Source organism: Mizuhopecten yessoensis, unplaced genomic scaffold (assembly GCF_002113885.1).
Source record: "Mizuhopecten yessoensis strain PY_sf001 unplaced genomic scaffold, ASM211388v2 scaffold3235, whole genome shotgun sequence".
Classification (NCBI taxonomy): Eukaryota; Metazoa; Mollusca; class Bivalvia; order Pectinida; family Pectinidae; genus Mizuhopecten; species Mizuhopecten yessoensis.
The window spans coordinates 1327795-1352242 of NW_018404943.1; the positions used below are offsets into that span (position 1 = coordinate 1327795).

At 36.2% G+C, this 24448-nt stretch overlaps 1 long non-coding RNA gene across 1 annotated transcript; it reads left to right on the top strand.

The window, feature by feature from the left end:
- The first annotated feature begins 10562 nt into the window (after nt 1–10562).
- Nucleotides 10563–17580, top strand: LOC110447212. Its single transcript, XR_002462568.1, has 4 exons — nt 10563–10664; nt 11852–11926; nt 12147–12953; nt 16994–17580. It is a non-coding gene; the product is annotated as an uncharacterized LOC110447212 (long non-coding RNA).
- Nucleotides 17581–24448: the final 6868 nt, after the last annotated feature.

The following is a 24448-nucleotide window of genomic DNA, read 5'->3' on the forward strand; positions in this document are numbered from 1 at the left end:
ATATGTTTTTATTTCACAACAAGTAGCGCGTTTTTGTAATTTCTGATCCTGTGGGCAGTTGTCCTATTTTGTATATTACAACTGGTTATATTTAAGAGTTTTCATTTTAAGTTGCCTTTTGCTCGACAGACGATAAACAACTAAAGCTCACGGCATTAAATACACCAGATGTTTATTTCAATCAATCAAATCCACAAATATATCGACATTTCTCGACAACATATGAAATCAGCATTTGACAGCTAGATTTACAAACATTATTTTAAGTCATCTCCGCGGTAAGTTCAGTGGAACATTCTTACCATGAGCGTAGCATGTTTTAAATAGATCTAGAGGTTAATTAGACAAAGGACACCGGTCCTGCGGTTCGCTTGTTTACATTTGCTGGGGAGACTTTTGGAAGAGCGTTGGTTTGTTGGGTAATAATACTTGCACGAGCATGGTTTGCGTATAATAATACATGGTTACAATTGTATTAACAAATGAAAAGTGTCGTTAAATCAAAGACATGGTATTAAATAAAATAAATATATACAAGTTAAATGACATAAAATATTGCATTGAATTAGTTGTCTTATTGATAGAAGATTCAGCTGTGTCGTGTTTACAAAAAAAAATACAAAAAGCCCGAAAACTAACTTGAATAAATCAGGATTCAAGTAAACGCACATCGTAATCTTACATCTTTGTAATAAGATGCTTACATATAAGCGTTGACTCACCATAGCACTAAGAGGATTAATTATGCCGTCCTTGACCAATAGACCTGGGTAGAGGGGTCCCGAGTACACAGGAGGATCAGGTGGTATCATTTGGTCTTCCTCTGCGTTGTCGACAGTCTCACCCGAGTCGACCTGTACCGTAGAGTCGGCAGTCTCACCCGAGTCGACCTGTACCGTAGAGTCGGCAGGTACCACTGGGTCGACCTGTATCTCTGGGTCGGTGTCGGCGGAAGTCTATATATAGATTTATCATGCAGTCCGTGTTATTTTTGCAAAGTTAATAGAACCAGAGTAATTTTGCTTAGCTAATAGAATAAATAAACCCATGCTTGGATAAACGGTATCACTCATATAATAGTACCAAGGCCGTATTAGGTGTACGATAGCGGCTATACACTATTAAAATTTAATCATTGGATATAGTCAACACGACAGCTTCGAATATACAGTACATTAATATGCGTTTAAAGACATGTAGCATAGTTTCTACGAACAGATTTATGAATTTCTTCGTTCAATATTGTGAAAAATAGATATTAACAGGAACATTATCATTTACAATTTGTACGCATAACACACGCACACTTTACCTCTGTAATATAAAAATAACGCCAACAAAAATTGACTTATGTTATCAAAATATCCAATGATCTTGTATGAAATAGCAAACGTTATGCACATACGATAATGTCAATGCAACTTTGCATCAAATATGTGCACCAGCAGATGTGGCCGTGTTCGATATTGATAGAAATATTCTCATCAATTGTGATATTTTCTATTTACTAATGTTCCCAGAGTCTCTAATCATTTAAAACAAAAGCCTTGATTATGTATATCAAATGCTTTAAACATAGAAATATATCATTGCTGCAATGTACGATACAGGTAGTTAGTTGTCATAGCCGATACTGGTATAACTACATCACTTATCATCTATATTCTACTTTTGTACCACCAACTGGTAGCATGAAAAATTCATTATCATGGATTGTCATTATAAGAACTCTCAGGAAGTTGAAAACGACTTGAGAATGACGTATTTTCTCAAAAAAATAGGTGACGTTCTGAACCGTAAATAACGTTTGTCATAGAACGAGGATGTTAATGATCATTGAAATCATTTGGAAGTTATGATATCAAGATACCTTTTATGAATGGAGACGTATATACAATGTAAGGCATTAGTTTCCAGATGATGAGAAAATCGTTCTCATGACAAACACTGGAAACACAGTGTAATAACCTATAGTTTTCAAACAATGATGAACCAAAATCTGATTTAATTGTGTCAACTCTCTGCTGTGTCGTGGTGGACTTACTTACCAAGTCACGTGATTCCAGATCGCCAGACTCGTTAGATTCACTTCCGTCGGATGAATCGTCTATTAGATCCAGCTCCTGACAGCGATATAAATTTTCAAACATAACTGACTATTGTTTCATGATAAAAAAATAAGTGTATTGTGTGTTGTTTTCAAAAATAAAACAACACAATAAAAGAAAGGATTTACAAAAATATACAAAGGGAATAACCCAGGTGATCCGAAAGGGTCAGCGTCTTCTTCTTTACAGGGGACACCATCTAAGAAATTCCATGTCGAACCCAAGTAAGACAGCGTTCTCAAAGCGAAGACAGAGGTATATACTACGAAACAAAAACACGCGCTAATGAGCAAATCAAGTATTGAAAATATTACGGCTGAAATGATTTATGATTCTGTGAAGTATCTTTAAACCTCTCTGATACGGATAGTTTTGCTTTTGCTCAAAGTTCGGATTAACAAGGTTTCAATGTGATATTTTACCGAAATTTTCGCTACCTCAACAATATTATAACATAATGCATGGTTATTGAACGTACCTGAATGATTCTTTGTAGTAAATCATGCGTATCTGCTGTCGCCAACCGACAGACAACCAGAAGTAAAATTAGTCTGGGCACCATGGTATTGCAATGTCACGAGACGAAACCTACTTCCATAAAGAAATAAAATGTATCATTATGTCACAACGCTTAGTAAGTAGCTAGTTATAATACTATGTTTTGAGAAAATATTATGAAAATAAATTTACCTCGTTGTTGAAGGAAAAATTAAAGTGTTTTTCCCCATTTTGTTGTACAAAATAGATTTTATCACTACTATAAAACATACAATATCACCATAAAGATTTTGTGAAAAATCAATACGAAGTGTGTAAATTGGAAACAATTTTGAAAAATAGACACACATTATACTTTAATAAAACTAGGTGTAGTAACTTACCCAATAGATTAGCCTATGCAAAGATGCAGCGCTACAGGTGATGTATCAGTAAGTAGCTGTCACTCTGCCTTTTATACAATGTACACGTGTTCTAGCTAACGTAAACTGATGGCTATCTTAATTACACGTAGGCAAACCGGGACATGATGGACACTTAAAAGGTCAGTCAATATTTTTTATCATTAATTTTATGATTGTTATTGTAAATTATCTTTGGATTTTTTTTTTATCATGTTTAATACTGTTTGATGTATACCCGTCAATGTAAAACGACGTTATTCACATGAAAAGCATTGGTTGCTGATTTTTTCGGACTGCTTCTTAACATGTTTCAGATCACAGGATTCTAGTGAAAATTCTTTGTGTTGCGTCCTATTGTATTAAATGAAAGATTAATGTCACACGCACACACAGATGAATACACTTTTAAAATTTAGTATTAGATACAGTGTGCCAAAAATGACATCCACAGTATCGCACAGCAGCTTCGTCCAGCAGGGATAAAGAAAAGTTGGAAATCAAATTTGTCTAACCCACTGTTGAAATAGAGGTGCAGGTGCGTTAAAAAATATGAATTTAAATGTGTAGAGATGTACAAGTTAGATAATCTGTAAAATAAGTATATCATGAACCATGCTACTTCTCAAAACAGAGAACCAAGGCCATGTCCATCATAAATTAGTCCAAATAAATAGATCAAGTCCATTGTTTACTGGGTACTCATATATAATTTGCATTATAATGCTTTTTATTATATCATCATAAGTATCCATGCTTCGATAAAACAAAATACATTTTTTGATAAAAAGATATTAAAAAACAATATTATTTTTAAAAGTGCAAACATTTAAATTTCTTTTTTACATGCAGTATATATACTGATCAAAGATTTGAAATGTTTAGAAATCTTCATGAATACTTACCTCTAAGCTTAGAGAAATTATTGTATGGCCATGAAGATTATTCGAGTGACGAAAATAAAAATGTATTTATATATGTCCAACAGTATGTATCGAGTACTCGCAGGTTTTAAATTTGGTCACGTTCTTCTGTCTCCTCTCCAACAGTCCTCATTATCTTTCATATTCATTTCTTAGCTTGTGTCCGTATTACATGGCATAACGTACACTTGTGTGTTCCTTATTATTTTAGCAATCCTCTGATATGTTTTTTTTTATTTTAAGTGCACGAGAGCGTGAATGCAAGAAGTGTGCGTGTGCTTGAATGTATGTAATATAGGCATGTGATGGGCCATTCAGTTACAGCCAGTGCAGTAGAAACGAATTTTCGAGAAAGGATGGAATGAAAAGGAGAAAGCCACAAAGCACGGGACGTGACGAACTGTTGAATAGTTGAAAGTATGGAATAGTGCCAGGATATTACTGCGCTGACTGTGCTGGATGGTTCCATTTTCATGACCAAATTTCAAAATATACCATAATCTGTAAAGATAAGTAAGAATGAATGTGTGCATTATATGTTGAATATTGAGATGTACATTATAATTTAAAAACTGCAATGAATAAGTAACACTCTCTCTCTCTCTCTCTCTCTCTCTCTCTCCCAATTATTGATAAATGTAGTGATTTAGAATATGAAATCCATCTTATGATGTGTATATACAATTATTTATCTTATAAGGAAAGGGCGTTAATAATGTTCATGCAACTTGTGCCCAATCCTCTTGCATTTTTTGGCAATAAAATATGTTTAAACTAAATTTAATTACTGTAGTACAGGAGTTCGTTTAATACGTAATTGCTGAGACAATTTCTATGAAAAATTATTATGCAAGTTTTCTCTTCATCATGGAGGTAGTATCACCGGTGAATCATAGAAAGACGAACAAGCTGTATGATGCAGTGTAATTCATATTTGGTATACTTCATCTATTACCAAAGTTTAAAGGTCTTTCACCCAAACAGCCGTACTAACGCTTAAATGACGAATTCTACTTGATCAAAGCGTTATTTACAAGGTAACCCAATTGCTCTAAAAGCGTGAGTTTGATAGTTAATAATACCGAACATCAACGAGAACCTGTGTTTAATACACATGTATCAGATGAACATTTTATGTTTTGTTTCTGACTATTATGTTCGAGTTTTATTTAAGCAAATAGTATTAACTAAATCAATGTATCTTAAAGTAACGACAATTTCTTCTTTCAAATTTACCTTTTTACATTCACATGGTTGTGTTATTATTATACCGGAAGAAATCTCTGTCCTTCAAATAACGTTTCCGGTTGTTGTGCACGTGTGTTAACAATGCTAAGGAAACCCCTTTGATATTGCGGATTTTCTTGAAGCCCTGATCGACATGCACACACCACCAAAGACAAAGGAGATCACCATGAGGCGAAATGACCCCCCCCCCCCCCCCCCCCCGGCACACAGACGAACTCCGATAAGAACATCAGCAGAGCCTAAACACAAACAAAATGAGGCAGGTGACAATATTGACTTTCCATCAGAAGATAAAAAAGGAATAATGTCGGCTGAGAAGTTACAGTAATGTCAATGCTGAAATGTCCGATTGTTTCAGTATTCCAATCACAGCCGGTCATTATCTGAAACTAATTAAAGGTCTCGTTCGTTTCAATAACGCTTAATGTTAGACAACTAGGTTGGACACACGGAGGCGTTAAAGAATTATTTTACTTCTGAAAGTTCAGAATACTATAAAATACAGGGAACAAGTATTTCGGAATACCAGTTTGTGGAATATCACTCCCCTCGTTTGCCCTGCTTTAGGAACGTCAAAAACGTCTGACGCTTTCCTTTTCAAATATGTAATTGATTTCATTAACACTACTTTGTTTACCCTGTCAATAACCAAGTATACGCATGCTACAAAGTAGATCATCCTTATCAACCAACTAGACAAGCGTGTTGTGTCAATAAAGCTATTGGAATGTAGCTGCCGTTATATATAAAACTATATATTATCATTTTGAAACCTGGCGAAGGGTATGTAGTGAAAATAAAGCTAAGAAATGCTCACGCAATAGATATAAACTGCGTATTTATTTTACCATTCAAAGTGGTATGTGGTGTACCTAGTTGATTCGCTTTAGCTGTCCCTTCATAAAGAAACTGTAAATTATCACGATTAACTCAGCAGAGCGGTATATGATTTAAACATGGCTGTTTCATCATGTAAATATTGTATAGTATCATTGAAAACCAACCATAGGAGAGTATAGTGGACGCATATATATTTCTTTGTAACCCTCGCTAGATATAAGATATGAGATATAAGATATGTATATCATTGACGATTAATTAAGTAGTTAACAATGCTATCTTTATGAAGAATCAGGTGACCATGATACACTATCGATTGTCGATATTAAATGCCCATTGGGGTCTCCAGTCGGAATATGACGTTTTTTTAGACCGATTTTGCCACAACTAAAATTTAAATATATCTATATCTGTATGCACATTACTCATCATTATCATTAAAAATGTTTAAACTCAGTGTAGTCGTGGCACTGGATAATAATTAATAACTTAAGTATGTTGATGAACCTGACTTAACCTGTACCGGCCTTCGGTGAGCTACATCGACCTTTATAGTCTATTATCGCTGTTGTTCATCTCCTTTCTATTTGTTATTCAAAAAAAAAATCAAAAAAATCATCCTCTTTAATTTTTTATTTTATTTCATTTAATTGAATGTTTATTTACGAGTTAACCTGAATTCCTTTTCTTCTAAAGTGAAATTTAGTTTATGTTGTGTTATATTAATTAGTTATACTATACTGACAACGGAATGCCAGAAAAGTCTAGAGGATTTTTGTACGAAATCATAAAACGGACAAATCCAAAAATTCGTTCAGATGCAATGGTTCCGCACTTTGGAATAGCCTGCCAGTATCTTTCACAGAAAGTTTGACATTGAATTCATTTCAATCAGAATGCAGAAAATACTTAAACAATATACAAACGAAAATATTCAGTGAGTAAGTAGTCTTTTAGGACTCCTTTGATTTTATAATTTAGCACCTATGCCATAGGTGTAATAACAAATGTTAATTTCAATTACATTATTGAATATTAATTTTATGTTCTATAAGATCTTGTTTGGTTTTAGCTTCTGCTACATTAGCATTTTATTCGTTCATTTTTTCTATAATTTGCCTTATTGGTATATATGTATATTAAACACCATGTGTTTATTAACTTCTAAAATGCAACATAAGAATAAACTCTTTGAATGACGTTAAAATGATTTATATTAAAATACACGTGACATATTCTTGACTACAGATAGTGTACTGCTACAGTGCCACAAAATATCGATATGCAAAAATGGAGAACAAATGAATACGCAACAAGGCAATCTGATTAAATAATCTGTTACATGGCTTCGTTAACTTCGTACTAGGCCTGGCGGTGCCATGTAACAGATGATTTTAATCAGATTGGCAACAAGGTTACTTTGTATGGTTTTCAATTGCTCGTCTTAATAGACATTGCTAGTTTGGAGTTCTAATTAATTGCATAATATTATACATCAACACATGTTACTAAATAAAAAAAAAAGAGCAGAACACTGCTACATAGTATTCTAGATGGGATGGCATAAAGAATATCGCATATACCTCAAAATTATAAACAAAGGTCTGCCCTTGTATTACCCGACATTCTTAGCAAGGATTTTTCAGATAACTGAACGTACTTAACAATGATCTTTCCAAATACATATGTAGTTTAACATTTTAAAGAAGGACCTTCTGCACATAACTCAAATTTTTGAGCAAGTTGCTCATCGCATACCAATCAACGTTCTGAACAAGCTTTAATCACAATCACTCAGCATTAATAAAAACATTATAACGATTTTACTAATGAAAAGTTTGCTTTATACATGTAACATGTAATCGTTCCGTTATTCAAAATAATATATATATATTTGATATTTAACATCTGGGATTATGTGCATTGTAACCAGATGGGTAAACTTGATCACTTTCGGACACTTCAATGTCAGTTGTTTAGACCTTTAACCTTTACAGATATGGTATTCATTGTTTTTCAATTATCATCAAACTCTTATAATAAAGGGGTATCCCAAATGTTTATTCATTTACACTTACATTTTTTTTTTTTATACTTTTTAGATATATGTGGTTGATTTTTTCCCTACTACTGTGAACATCGATAGTTTTATTAACTGTTTTTGGTTATTATTGACAATTTCCAGTGGGCTATGCTTAGCTGAATGGTTAAATATGTTCCTCCCGACACAGCACACATACATACGCTACAGGGGACAATGCATACGATACTATTGTTTAGGAATGCCACCGATTGTACACTATACACTGTAATACGGTAAAACATACATGGTATATATACATTTGTAAAAATTTGAAATGTTTAGAATTACAATTAACTAAAACCAAGTAGCAATGTGGATGGCAATGTAGTACCATTTCCATCTGTAACATTAATTACAGTACTGCAATGTCGCTTGCAACCGTTTACTTTCCAATTACCTCCTCTGGAGATCGATCACGTTCCTGCACTACAATCGCTCTTGTGGCGACGTTAATGTTACCTGGGGTGATGGCAGCACGGAAGATAATTGTAAAGGAAACTTTAGGTGATTATGCCGCCCTGGAGTCATCGGCAGGAACATTAAAGCAACACATGGGCAACCGTTATGGTACAGATCGCCGTGTTATGGCACCCTCGCCACGTCTCTGAAAATAACTCTCAACGTCATAATGCGTCTGAAAACAGACATATGACAAAATAATGTGTCTCCGAGCAGAAACAAGTCAATTATAGGTTCAGACGAGTTATTTGGTAGGCAGTTATTACATCCGGCTTTAATGACTCCGAAAAAACCGTGTTTTTCCAAGAACACTAATGACCAATTCCATATAAAGATACTTATTTTGTGTAAACATGTACTATAACTATGCCAATTACTTCGTCTGTATTTTCAGCAGTACCTTATTAACCTACCTTGATAGAAAAGAAATACTGATTTTTATTCAAAACAGCATCAACAAAATAAAAGGTCTAATGATGTATTGTACAGCTAGGATTGGTTCCATGGCAACATTCCGACCTAAATACGACTAATAGCGGTACAGCATTTTACGATGGCTGCCTCCATATCTAAGCTAAGAGGAGATACCATGACTACATATATTTATTTTAATTGGTTGCTGAATCATAAAATACAGCTGCACGTGAAAACGACATAGCCTGGTAAGTGCATGTATGTTAAAATCAAATCTCACCATCTCAGCACGCCAAATTCTAAACGTAAGTATCAATGCGGACGTCAAAGAGAAAAACAATTTCATACAGATCATGTGTGTATAAATGTATAAAATATTTCAAAGTATTTTAATGCCCAACTATATTTTCTCATTTATAAATACACCGGGCAGGTAATTAGTGGATTTCGCGTTAAATTCCAGAGAGACGAAATGTGCTGATCACTAGATACGGAAAAAACCGAGTTCGTGGTGAACCTAAAATGAGTTAGACCTAATTGATACCGTGACTAGTTCTCTGCTAAGTACGCTCGTTATAGATACACACGATGTGTCTGACATCAGGCTGTTACATTGCCTTTTTCACATTCGGTTAAAAGTTAAAAATTGGTTTACATTGGTAAAATTATATCAAATATTATCACACTGTGTTTTCAGGGTTTGTCGTTCAAAAACATTTCTCATCGCTCGCACGTTGATAACATCTCGAGTCTACCTGATTGCGGTGGACTCATTGGTTTTATCCACGTGCCAGCGATGAAAAACATGTTCGACCGACAAACCCTGAAAACATTGTGTGATAAACTGTTTATCACCCATATACTTCTAACTTATATATTTCTGCTTTCATAAAAAAGTCAACCAAATAACATATCTTCTAACTGTACGAGCAGGTTATATTTTTGAAATTGATTTATGCTCGCAAATTTATAGCTGTATATGATACATGGTTGTCAACCAAAGAAAGTATTTATAAATTTACCTTAAAAAGGATATTTGACTCAAACACGTTTACATTATGATCGCGATGTATTTAAAATATCCAATTTGATATGAAGAAAAGACTTTTCTTTCTGTATTTATTTCTTGTGTCTTGTTTTGTTCGGCAGTTTTAACTGGATATACTGTTCCAACATATTATGTCAAAACATGAATGAAGGTTGCTAGGTACAGTGAACTATAATTTGATTACGTCTTGCTTCAATGTCGTGAGAATTAGACTTGCTTAAATGCGAATTAAATAAAAAAAAACCTGGGAGAAATGTTAATACAGTTAGGTACTCGTATAAATGGGGAAATGATTCATTGGTTGCAGATACAAAACATGCTGAGCTGTAGCAAAACTCCTTACAGGAGTAGTAAATCAACCACTCGACAAAAATAACCTAATCGTGATAGTGTGTCCGTATACTACGTAAGTACATCTAAACTACTTAGGACGTCCGTGTCAGTATCACTACGATTGTACAAGGTACACCGCTCCTTCACTGATAAAGTAGCATATCTGTCGTAACAAAAAACATACGCCCACAATATTGGGATCAGTCATACAACACACGACGAACGCCATACTGTCATATAACGCACAACTAGACATATACTCCATTTCACTATGGGCAGTTAAGAGATGTCCTGAGAGCTGCAGACAAGGTAAGATTTGTCCTTGGCGCTGTAGACAGGTACGTGCGATATGTCGTAAGCGCTGTGGACAGGTACTACGATATGTCCTTGGCGCTGTGGACAGGTACGTGCGATATGTCGTAAGCGCTGTGGACAGGTACTACGATATGTCCTTGGCGCTGTAGATAGGTACGATTTGTCCTTGGCGCTGTTACAGGTGCGATATGTCTTTGGCGCTGTAGACAGGTAAGACATGCTCTGGGTTTTGTTGACTTTTATCGCTGTTGTAGACAGGAGAGTCCTCTTGGACACTGCAGATAAATAAGACTTCTTTCGGGCGCTTTAGGCAAATCATATTTTTTTGGTCCGTATTCATGAAACCGTTCTCATGCTCAAGTATGGATTATTTGCTCACACCATGCAGGCCATTGACAAAATAAGTTTTAACTGGAACAAGAAATAAGGTTTGAGCATGATAACAGTTTCATGAGTACGGGCCCAGATGCTATAGGTATCGAAGGTACATTCTAAAGCTTGTAATATATTCACAATTCAGTAAATGTATCGGAGCAATTTCCACCACTTTTGAATATTCTATTGGTATGTTTCTTTTGATGTGTTATATATAAAAGATCGGAAATGAAATCATTAATGTCATTGATTACAATTTCACTGAATTTATGTTGCACCATATGTATGCTCTGAACAGACTGACTGACATTACTATATTATAAACAGAAGCAGTTTCGACGTCTTCACACACATATGCACCTTGTATACCGTTAAGATTGACAGATGATTGCAAGTCTCGTCTAAACGAAAGTTGACAGTTGTAAATTGAACCCGAGTCCCGTCGAGCTAACATGTACTATGGTACATCGGCCGCTATAAACAGTTCTACAGGTTTATGAGAAGTTCTTTTTTACACAACCAATAACATTTTCTATGTGACGTTTCGATGACTAGTACGATATGTACACTGTATTGCTATTGCCCTTTCAATTTAATAAGGGTGATTGTATACAGGTTGACAGTACTAGAGCGGCCTGTTGTCAAATCATTTTTACCCTGGTCACGTAAGCCCGCTGACTCGGTTGTCCTGAGGAATGTTGTGTGTCGCCGACATACCGCGTCAGGTATTGGCGCCAATCAATACTCCCGGCCCAGCTTCTGTAGCAGCTACCAGCTCACAGCTTTCAATTATTTATCTAACTCAGACATGCAGCAGTCAGCGGCACGGCAGGGAAAGTGTTGTTCCATGGTCATAGACATACGGACCTCTTCCAAAACGGGTAGGTACGGATCTTTCGGAATAGTCCTGGGGTATGTACATTGGTGTCACGTGTAACGTTGGTTTCTCTCGTGTAGTATATATATATGTATAGTTGATGGCGTAAATATCTAACACAGGTCACTGACGCTAGCTAGATAAATGTGTGACCGCAGTGTTTGTTGGTGTGATAAACAGTTTATAGCGTGTATCTTATTCATTTTATCTTTTACCTTTGACAGGCTATGAACAATGCACGTGCGGTCACCCGAGGTACGGAATACAAGTTTGATTGATTTCGGATAATTGTGGATTCATTAATGTACCTATAGTTGAGTTCTCCAGCAGGCAATGGCATGGTTATCATTACTCACGAACGAGCGGTTGTATCCAAGGATGATCCATTCGTGCTTTGATGACTTGTATACATCGTGTTTTTTGTAATAAGGAAGCATTTCATTTGTACAGGATTTGTCTATCGGAAGCAAGTATATCTGTGGCTATCAAGAGGGCAGATGATTCCGGGAAAAGACTAATTGATAGTTAAACGGACGCAGTGTTCCGGAGATCGTTACTGGAGAGGTTCGGTGTACGCCTATCTCCCGGGACTGTCGAGAAAGCAATAACCTTGCGCTGATAAACCAGTCTCTGTAACAAGGGGAGGCGACAAAGCCATCAATATTCATGAATATAATGTGTACTCCCTTCTTCGTAAAGGATCTGACGTCTGTTTAATTGTGGGCCTCACGTAAACATCAGTGCGACAGTGTCCAACGGTACGAAATGTGGTTATGTAGAAGAGACAGAACGTGAAACTTCGTATTTGTATCGTTGTACGCTCTGCACTTGTGCGGGTGGACACATACCATTTACATCTGTCCGAGAGATAACAAGTTGGACAAGTTCAGGCAATAACAGACCCAATGATATGATAAACATTTGAGTGCGCCTCCGATTTGTATGACGACAGTGTCAATTTCATGTCTGTGTTGTCTGTCTACTGTCCATAGGTGCTTCATCAGTTTGCATGGTTTCGTCAACATAACATAGTGAGTACACGCGAAATGCACGTGCCCATGCACTATTTGTGTATTCTACCGGCTTGATTCCATTGACAGGTACACATTTGAAAAACGACGTTTTATAATGCTCTATCAGTTTTTCATTGCTGTCAATATTGATTTCAGTCAAGTAGTGTTGAAAGTCCATAAGAGTAAAACAGTAATGAATTCTTGAAACACGTTATTTCAATTATCTTTAAATGTGTCAAACTTATTTCGTTCATGTTTATAATTTTTCACTTAAAATATTTCAAATAGAAAACGCAATTACACATTGTAGTTAATGTCACGCTGTTGTATTTAACACGACACTGCTTATGAAAGTCGCATTGCTTATAAAAGTCACACCGCGAACAAAGCCACACTGCTTACTGAAATCACGTTGCGTATAAAATAACACTACTTACCGAAGATACATTGCTTAGAAAAGTTACACTGCTTACTAAAGACACACTGCTTATAAATTCACACTTAAATCACATTGTTATAAAAGACACACAGTGTACGAAAGACGCACTGCTCTCTTAAGACACCATGCATACTTAAAATAACACTGCTCGCTAAAGCAACATTGCTTATAAAGACACACTGCATTATTTAACGCAAGACTACTAATTGAAAGCCATAATGCTTATTAAAGCAGCACTGCTGACTAAAGACTTCTTTATTAAAAGTCACACTGCTTACTGAAAAGACACCGATTAAAGAAGACACGCTGCTTATTAATGACACATATATCACTATAACCCACTGCTAACTTAAGACACATGTCTTACTAAAGACCACTGCTTACTAAAACCACATAACTCACTAAAGACACTTCTTACCAAAGCCGCATGACTTAGGTAAGACACACTGCTCACTAAAGACATATAACTCACTAAAGACACACTGCTCACTAAAAATATATAACTCACTAAAGACATATTACTCACTAAAGACACACTGCTTTCGAAAGACATATAACTCATTAAAGACACACTGCTAACTAAAGACATATAACTCACTAAAGACATATAACTCACTAAAGACCCACTGCTCACTATATAATATAACTCACTAAAGACCCACTGCTTACGAAAGACGAACTGCTCACTAAAGACCCACTGCTCACTAAAGACATATTACTCACTAAAGACCCACTGCTCACTAAAGACATATTACTCACTAAAGACCCACTGCTCACTAAAGATATATAAATAACTAAAGACATACTGCTTACTATAGACATATAACTCACTATAGACTCACTGCTCACTAAAGATATATAACTCACTAAGGACCCACTGCTCACTATAGACATATAACTCACTAAAGACTAACTGCTTACAAAAGACTCACTGCTCACTAAAGACCCACTGCTCACTAAAGACATATTACTCACTAAAGACCCACTGCTCACTAAAGACATATTACTCACTAAAGTCCCACTGCTCACTAAAGACATATTACTCACTAAAGACACACTGCTAACTAAAGACATATAACTCACTAAAAACACTGCTTACTAAAGACATATAACTCACTAAAGACCCATTGCTCACTAAAGACATATAACTCACTAAAGACCCACTGCTTACGAAAGACACACTCCTCACTAAAGACACACTGCTCACTAAAAACATATAACTCACTAAAGACACACTGCTTACTATAGACATATAACTCACTAAAGACCCACTGCTTACGAAAGACGCACTGCTCACTAAAGACCCACTGCTCACTTAAGACATATTACTCACTAAAGATCCACTGCTCACTAAAGATATATAACTCAGAAAAGACCCACTGCTCACTAAAGACGCACTGCTCAATAAAGACAGCTTGCTCACTAAAGACATATTACTCAATAAGGCCCCATTGCTAACTAAAGACATATAACTCACTTAAGACCCACTGCTCACTAAAGACATATTACTCACTAAAGACCCACTGCTCACTAAAGACATATAACTCACTAAAGACCCACTGCTCACTAAGACATATTACTCACTAAAGACCCACTGCTCACTTAAGACATATAACTCACTAAAGACCCATTGCTCACCAAAGACATATAACTCACTAAAGACCCACTGATCACTAATGACATATAAATCACTAAAGACCCACTGCACACTAAAGACATACTACTTACTAAAGACCCACTGCTCACTAAAGACATACATCTCACTAAAGACCCAATGCTCACTAAAGACACACTGCTCACTAAAGACACACTGCTCACTAAAGAAATATATCTCACTAAAGACACACTGCTCACTAAAAAACATATAACTCACTAAAAAAATATTACTCAATAAAGACACACTGCTTTCGAAAGACAAATAACTCACTAAAGACACATTGCTAACTAAAGGAATATAGCTCACTAAAGACACACTGCTTTCGAAAGACATATAACTCACTTAAGACCCATTGCTCACCAAAGACATATAACTCACTAAAGACCAACTGCTTACGAAAGACACACTACTCACTAAAGACACACTGCTCACTAAAGACATATAACTCACTAAAGACATATAACTCATTAAGACATATAACTCACTAAAGACACACTGCTCACTAAAGACATATAACTAACTAAAGACCCATTGCTTACGAAAGATGCACTGCTCACTAAAGACACACTGCTCACTAAAGACACACTGCTCACTAAAGACACACTGCTCACTAAAGACATATAACTCACTAAAGACACATCGCTCACTAAAAAAATATAACTCACTAAAAATATATTACTCAATAAAGACACACTGCTTTCGAAAGACATAAAACTCACTAAAGACACACTGCTAACTAAAGGCATATAACTCACTAAAGACCCATTGCTCACTAAAGACATATAACTCACTAAAGACCCACTGCTTACGAAAGACACACTGCTCACTAAAGACACACTGCTCACTAAAGACATGTAACTCACTAAAGACATATAACTCACTAAAGACATATAACTCACTAAAGACACACTGCTCACTAAAGACACACTGCTCACTAAAGACATATAACTCACTAAAGACACGCTGCTTACGAAAGATGCACTGCTCACTAAAGACATATAACTCACTAAAGACACACTGCTCACTAAAAATCATATTACTCACAAAAGACCCACTGCTCACTAAAGACATATAACTCACTAAAGACACACTGCTCACTAAAGACACACTGCTCAATTAAGACATATAACTCACTAAAGACACACTGCTCACCAAAACTCATCTTACTCACTAAAGACCCACTGCTTACTAAAGACATATAACTCACTAAAGACACGCTGCTAACTAAAGACATATTACTCACTAAAGACACACTGCTAACTAAAGACATATAACCCACTAAAGACACACTGCTTACTAAAGACATATAACTCACTTAAGACCCATTGCTCACTAAAGACATATAACTGACTAAAGACCCACTGCTTACGAAAGACACACTGCTAACTAAATACACACTGCTCACTTAAGACATATAACTCATTAAAGACATATTACTCACTTAAGACACACTGCTAACTAAAGACATGTAAATCCCAAAAGACCAACTGCTTACTAAAGTTGCATAACTTACTAAAGGCCCACTGCTTACTAGAGATACACTGCTTATTAAAGCCACATCGTTTACTTATGACACAGAGCTTACTCAAGAAATACCGCTAACTAAATACACACGACTCTGTATTTAGCCTCACACTACTGGTTTTATCGCCACACTGGTGCTTATTAAAGACACACTGCTTCAAGAAACACCATACAGCTTATTGAAGACACACTGCTTCAAGAAACACCATACAGCTTATTAAAGACACCCTGCTTCAAGAAGCACCATACTGCTTATTAAAGACATCCATCTTCAAGAAACACCATACTGACTATTAAAGACACACTGCTTCAAGAAACTGCATACTGCTTGTTAGAACCACACCTTTTACTAAAGACACATTGCTGTTTGCATTTTTCGTTAATTCAATCAATTAATAAATATATAATAGATTACTATGTTCTCGATGTTTATTTCAGATATCAGCTTTTACGCGTGTTGGGTGACGTCATTGAGATTTTGATCATGCGTCATTGCATCAGAACGAGTCACGGTCAGAGACGTCGGAATAGCGCCACGCACTCTGAGGAGGAGAACGCTGTACTTTACAACTGCAGTGATCCTAAACGAAAGTCAACAGATGAATTTCTGCGCATGACAACCGGAAGTAACCAGAGAAGAGTGTCACTTCCGGCAAATACTACATTCCATTCACCAGGGTCAGGTTTTAAAACTGCTCTAAGAAAGGAGAGAAAGTTAAGAAGGATAAAAACAATAACAGATGAAATAAATTCTAACAAGGTGCTAGTTTCCATATCGTGTGTGGTGATCCTTGTTATATTAGCTGTGACGTTTTCTATGTATAGAATGTTCACCACGTGACCCTGAGCATGTCAAGCTCATTTCTGCGTATCGATATCGTGGATATTTACAAACCTATGCTTTGCTGCATTACATGTACATGCGCTATTGAATGTCTATACAAACGTGATAAGTGCTACATTGGTGATATCATGACGCAAATAACCCTAGTCATTGGAGCTATTCTGTAACATGAAATGTGAATGAAAAAATCATTGAATATCGTGACATCCGCAGGGACCTGAGAATAAATTAAACAACCTACACATCAGGATAGGTCTAAACATAAAACTGGACATTATTATGGGGTCCCTTTGGTGACATCGACTTTAGTAGTACATGTAACAGCTCACTGTACTTGGTGACACCAGTGAAATTGGTGAACATGAATGCCTTTATATTGGGGTGAACAGCTACCTTGGCGACATCTAATGTCATGGAGACATCAATGACCTTGGCGACATCTAATGTCATGGAGACATCGATGAACTTGGCGACATCAACATTTGTCGGAATGATATTTGCATTGATGGAATCATTTACCTTGGTGATATCAGTTACAGTTTCCTTGGATGATATCATTTATATTGGTGATATCAGTTACCTTTTAGGATAGCAGTTACCTTGGTGATATTAATTACCTAATCAGTTACCTTGGTGATATCAATTACCAAATCAGTTACCCTGGTGATATCAGTTACAGTTTACTTGGATGATATCATTTATATTGGTGATATCAGTAGCCTTGGGTGATATCAGTTACCTTTTAGGATAGCAGTTACCTTGGTGATATTAATTACCTAATCAGTTACCTTGGTGATATCAATTACCTAATCAGTTACCTTGATAATACAAGTTGGTAATGTTATATCAGTTACTTTGGTGTTAGAAGTTACCATGGTGTGCTGAGTTTCCATGGTGTACCTTGGTGATATCAGTTTCCGTGGTGATACAAGTTACCTTGGTGATTTAAGTTACCTTGGTGATACGTATCAGATTCCGTGGTGATACAAGTTACCTTGGTGATAAAAGTTACCTTGGTGATATAAATTACCTTGGTTATATCAATTACCTTGGTGATGCAAGTTACCTGGTTATATGAGTTACCTTGGTTATATGAGTTACCTTGGCGATATCAAATGCCTTGATGATGTCATTTACCTTGATGAAACAGGTTGCAGTGGTTATAACAGTTACCTTGGTGATATAGGTTACAGTGGTTATATCAGTTACATTGATGCTATAGGTTACAGTGGCTATATCAGTTACCTTGGCGATATAGGTAACAGTGGTTATATGTACCTTGGTGATACAGGTTTCAGTGGTTATATCAGTTACCTTGGTGATATAGGTAACAGTGGTTATATCAGTTACCTTGGCAATATAGGTAACAGTGGTTATATGTACCTTGGTGATACAGGTTTCATTGGTTATATCAGTTACCTTGGTGATATAGGTTACAGTGGTTATATCAGTTACCTTGGTGATATAGATTACAGTGGTTATATCAGTTACTTTGATGATATAGGTAACAGTGGTTGTAACAGTTACCTTGGTGATATAGGTTACAGTGGTTATATCAGTTACATTGATGCTATAGGTTACAGTGGCTATATCAGTTACCTTGGCGATATAGGTAACAGTGGGTATATGTACCTTGGTGATACAGGTTTCAGTGGTTATATCAGGTACCTTGGTGATATAGGTTACAGTGGTTATATCAGTTACATTGATGCTATAGGTTACAGTGGCTATATCAGTTACCTTGGCGATATAGGTAACAGTGGTTATATTTACCTTGGTGATACAGGTTTCAGTGGTTATATCAGTTACCTTGGTGATATAGGTAAAAGTGGTTATATCAGTTACCTTGGTGATATAGGTAACACTGGTTATATCAGTTACCTTGGTGATATAGGTTACAGTGGTTATATCAGTTACCTTGGCGATATAGGTAACAGTGGTTATATGTACCTTGGTGATACAGGTTTCAGTGGTTATATCAGTTACCTTGGTGATATATGTTATAGTGGTTATATCAGTTACTTTGATGATATAGGTAACAGTGGTTGTAACAGTTACCTTGGTGATATAGGTTACAGTGGTTGTATCAGTTACCTTGGTGATATAGGTAACAGTGGTTGTATCAGTTACCTTTGTGATACAGGTTTCAGTGGTTGTATCAGTTACCTTGGTGATATAGGGTACAGTGGTTATATCAGATACCTTGATGATATATGTTATAGTGGTTTATCAGTTACTTTGGTTATACAGATTTCGGTGGTTATATCAGTTACCTTGTTGAAACAGGTTTCAGTGGTTATATCAGTTACCTTGGTGATATAGGTAACAGTGGTTGTATCAGTTACCTTGGGGATATAGGTAACAGTGGTTATATCAGTTACCTTGGTGATATAGGTAACAGTGGTTGTATCAGTTACCTTGGTGATATAGGTAACCGTGGTTGTATCAGTTACCTTTGTGATACAGGTTTCAGTGGTTGTATCAGTTAACTTGGTGATATAGGGTACAGTGGTTATATCAGATACCTTGATGATATATGTTATAGTGGTTTATCAGTTACTTTGGTTACACAGATTTCGGTGGTTATATCAGTTACCTTGTTGAAACAGGTTACAGTGGTTATATCAGGTACCTTGGTTATACAGGTTACAGTGGTTATATCAGTTACCTTGGTTATACAGGTTTCGGTGGTTATATCAGTTACCTTGGTTATACAGGTTTCAGTGGTTATATCAGTTACCTTGGTGATATCAACAGTGATGACATTCGCCATGGGTCCACATCTACACCGTTGCTATGCTTGCTGAAGTTGATTTTGTAAAGTGAATACGTGATTTATCTGGAGTCGTTACTCGATACACTGATTCAACTAATAATATTTAATATTTACTGTATTGGATGAAGGTTCCAGTTTTTGATATTAATATATGTTGTATAATTTATAAAATTTGATTATTTACTTATGCAGTTTACACACATGGCTTTCCATTTTGAAATATATTTTATATATACTGGCTACCATGTAAAGAAAAAATAACAAAAAAAAACAACTGTATTTGTTTTACCTCAGTAATTCTTTTTTTTTGATTTTTGATTTTGCTTAGTTCAGAGATAGATAGAGACTTTTAAGTATTAAGTATTAAGTACTATTTAATGTTCCAAGCCAGTGCTAATATTTTAATGTCTAAATTATAATTATGTTATTGTTTGAAATGTTTGTATCCCAAGGGAGAGGGCTTGTATTCCGCCTTTGCGTATTGCAGAGTTATCTTCTCTTGAGAGCAGGTATTGATTGTTACATCATTGGTTCGTGTGAGAAAATTACGTCGTTTTCTCAAAAATTGATGACGTTACTCTCACAAACAAATGACGTAACAATCAATACCTGCTCTCAAGAGAAGATAACTCTGCAATACGCAAAGACGGAATAGGCATATAGCCTGTTGCCCAATTCCTATTGAATCATTTGATTTAATAAAATATTTTGAAATGAAAAAATAAATAAAACTAGACCTGTTACAGCATAACCAGTACCAAAGTGATGGGTTGTGATGGGTTGTGATGGGGAGGATGGAAGGAGGAGGCCACTGATCGTGGTGGTGGCGTGGCCTTTGAATAAGGAACGTTTGGTAGATTGTGCGAAGCGTCTTGTAAACCAGTTTTCACGACAGTGTTACACACTGGGTCGTTATATACTGGCGATAATGGAGTTGAAAAGAACATTAATTTGCTTATTTCAAAATCATATATATTCTTTATCGTGGTTTTTTTAATCAATTCTCTTTCGATTTCTGAGAAAGGTTAATTTTATAAATCACGGGCGTACAAACAAGTGTTATATTGTTTACATTGATTTTTTCTTGACTATCCACATAAAAGAGAATTCATCGAACAGTACTATTGTGCCTGTTCATATTGATGGGTTTTTGAACCATGACCGGAAACGTAGCGTTCCACCTTTATAGATTGTACAGAACCCGGCGTACCTACATTTTAGAAGTCACCATCGTGGGCTTTATGTCAAGGCCAATATCCGATTAACTTCATGTTGCGAGAAATCTCGTCTTCATACATAGAGAAAATTGATCTGTATAAAATCCTATTGATTTCCTAGTTTTGTCTGCATGTCGATATTTCTGACGTCATACATGTACTGATACAATTCTTACCTTGAAGGTATTAAGTGGAATTATTTTCGGTGAATATATTATCAGTTCTTTGCATCTGAATAAGACGAATTTTGAATTGCACATCCCTAAGAATGTATCGTTATCAGGAAAGTGATTGAAAGAATTTGATCTTCAGAGGAAACCTCTTACATTTGTAACTGAAGCAAGGAAGTTAATTACGAACAATAGACGACGGGACATGATTTCTGACGCGTATGACAAGCCTTCATATCAGTGAGATGTTGACAAGGAATCGATACGGATCTGGACAATGGAGGATATACAATGCCACACGTTAAGGCAGTCATTTTTAGGTCGTAGATCTACAAACACCAATCATTGGTGAATGTTAATACAATACATACGCGTTCGGTCACATATTAGATGTAAAAACGCAAAGACAAAAAACACAACATACTGCTATCTATACTCTATCCATCTCTATGTTCCTTTTATATGATAATGAATATGTACAACCTTATTTTTAACAATAATGTATTTATATATTTGCATCCAATTAATATATTGTATGAGCTATGTTCCGAACAGCGTGTGGGACACAAAAGAAGTTCCGAAAGACCAAAAAGAGGCCGTTTGTTTTTGCAGAATGCGTTGTACGATTCCCAGACTGTTTATGTCAGGATGTACGTACATTAATGCGTGACCGATTTTATCTTTTCCGTTTGTTTTCCTAAGCACGGTGTGTGACTACATGCGATGGTAAATACTGTTCTGAGGCAGGAGCTGCTGACGGTATATTGTAGTATGTGCAGTGTGCGTGTTCAATACGATCTACGTTATCAGAACATCCTTTGTGTAAATAATCCTATCCATATGCTGCTTATGGTCAGTACCTATATATCTAGAATGGTGTCCTAAAGGTCAGGATATTTCACATCGTCATTTTCAATAACTCGTGAAGCGATAACCCGTTTGGGGTACATTCCTTTTTTGCTGACGCCTTCCGTGGATGCTTTGGATACTCTCACGCGGTTTTCTATGCTGTAATCGTTGTGTACATTGTTCGCATTTTGTATAATGTTACCATTTTTAGCTGGTTGGCGTATTTAAGCAGCTTATGCTATCGTGCCCGGAAAAAGATAAGTGAAAAAGTAGTGGTCGGTTTATGACCATCTTTGGTAAATGATGTCGCGTGAGATTTAGACTGACCCCTATTCATAGTATAACACCGTTGATTTGACTTTTAATGAATTGTTTTTTTTTTATATGTTTGTTCTCATAAACATGCTTTTATTATATGTTCATAATGGTGTTAATTACCAGGTGTATTTAGTGTCCCGGCTTGGTCAAAATTATGATAATGTCAGCGTTCCTTATGACGCAAGCTACACAAATCGCAGTGAAGTTAACAGTGATATTCGGGACACAAAAAATAAAAGCCCACAAGAAATGTGGAATTCTGCTACCCTTTTGGATACTCTATTCGTTTTGTGGACTGTTACACTGTACCGTTTTGTAAACCGTGTTACCGTTTCGTATACTGTAACAGTATACAATTGTTTCATGGCTATTTGGGGAACAGTCAAAACTATCATCCCGAGGTAGGGGGAAGCCCTGGGGAACTGTTTGCCCGAGGCCGCTAGGCCAAGGGCAAACAGTTCCACAGGGATTCCCCCCACCTCGGGATGATAGTTTTGACTGTTCCCAAAATAGCCATGAAACAATTGTTTTATTATCAAATAAATATTTGTATCAATTCAACACTGAGTCGCGGTCACCGAAACGCTTGAACGGGGCTCTCGAGGGGGGATTTCTGCGCATCGAATTCGCGCCGGGTAACAGTTCGCTCTGACCGGGAAAACAGTTTTGACTGTTTCACCCCTACAGCCGAAATTGGACAAAAGGCCAGAAACAGTCAAAAATGACTAATTACAATTTATATAGACTATTGGGTAATAATTGTGTATACAGTTACACGGTACCGTCTTGTATACTGTAACCGTTTTGTAAACAGTTACATGGTACCGTCTTGTATACTTTAACAGTTGTGTATACAGTTACACAGTACCGTCTTTGATATTGTAGCAGTTGTGTATACAGTTAAACGGTACCCCGTCTTGTATACTGTAACAGTTGTGTAAACAGTTATACGGTACCGTCTTGTATACTGTAACCGTTTTGCATACAGTTACACGGTACCGTTTTGTATACTGTAACTGTTTTGTAAACAGTTACAAGGTGCCGTCTTGTATACTGTAACAGTTGTGTACAGTTACACGGTACCGTTTTGTATACTGTAACTGTTTTGTAAACAGTTACAAGGTACCGTCTTGTATACTGCAACAGTTGTGTATACAGTTACACGGTACACTGTAACAGTTGTGTATACAGTTATACGGTACCGTCTTGTATACTGTAACAGCTTTGCATACAGTTACACGGTACCGTTTTGTATACGGTAACAGTTGTGTACAGTTACACGGTACCGTTTTGTATACGGTAACAGTTGTGTACAGTTACACGGTACCGTCTTTTAGACTGTAACAGTTGTGTATACAGTTACACGTTACCGTTTTATATACTGTAACAGTTTGGTTAACAGTTACAAGGTACCGTTTTGTATACTGTAACAGTTGTGTACAGTTACACGGTACCGTCTTTTAGACTGTAACAGTTGTGTATACAGTTACACGTTACCGTTTTATATACTGTAACAGTTTGGTAAACAGTTACAAGGTACCGTCTTATATACTGTAACAGTTTTGCATACAGTTACACAGTACCGTCTTGTATATTGTAGCAGTTGTGTATACAGTTAAACGGTACCGTTTTATATACTGTAACAGTTTGGTAAACAGTTACAAGGTACCGTCTTGGATACTGTAACAGTTGTGTATACAGTTACATAGTACCGTCTTG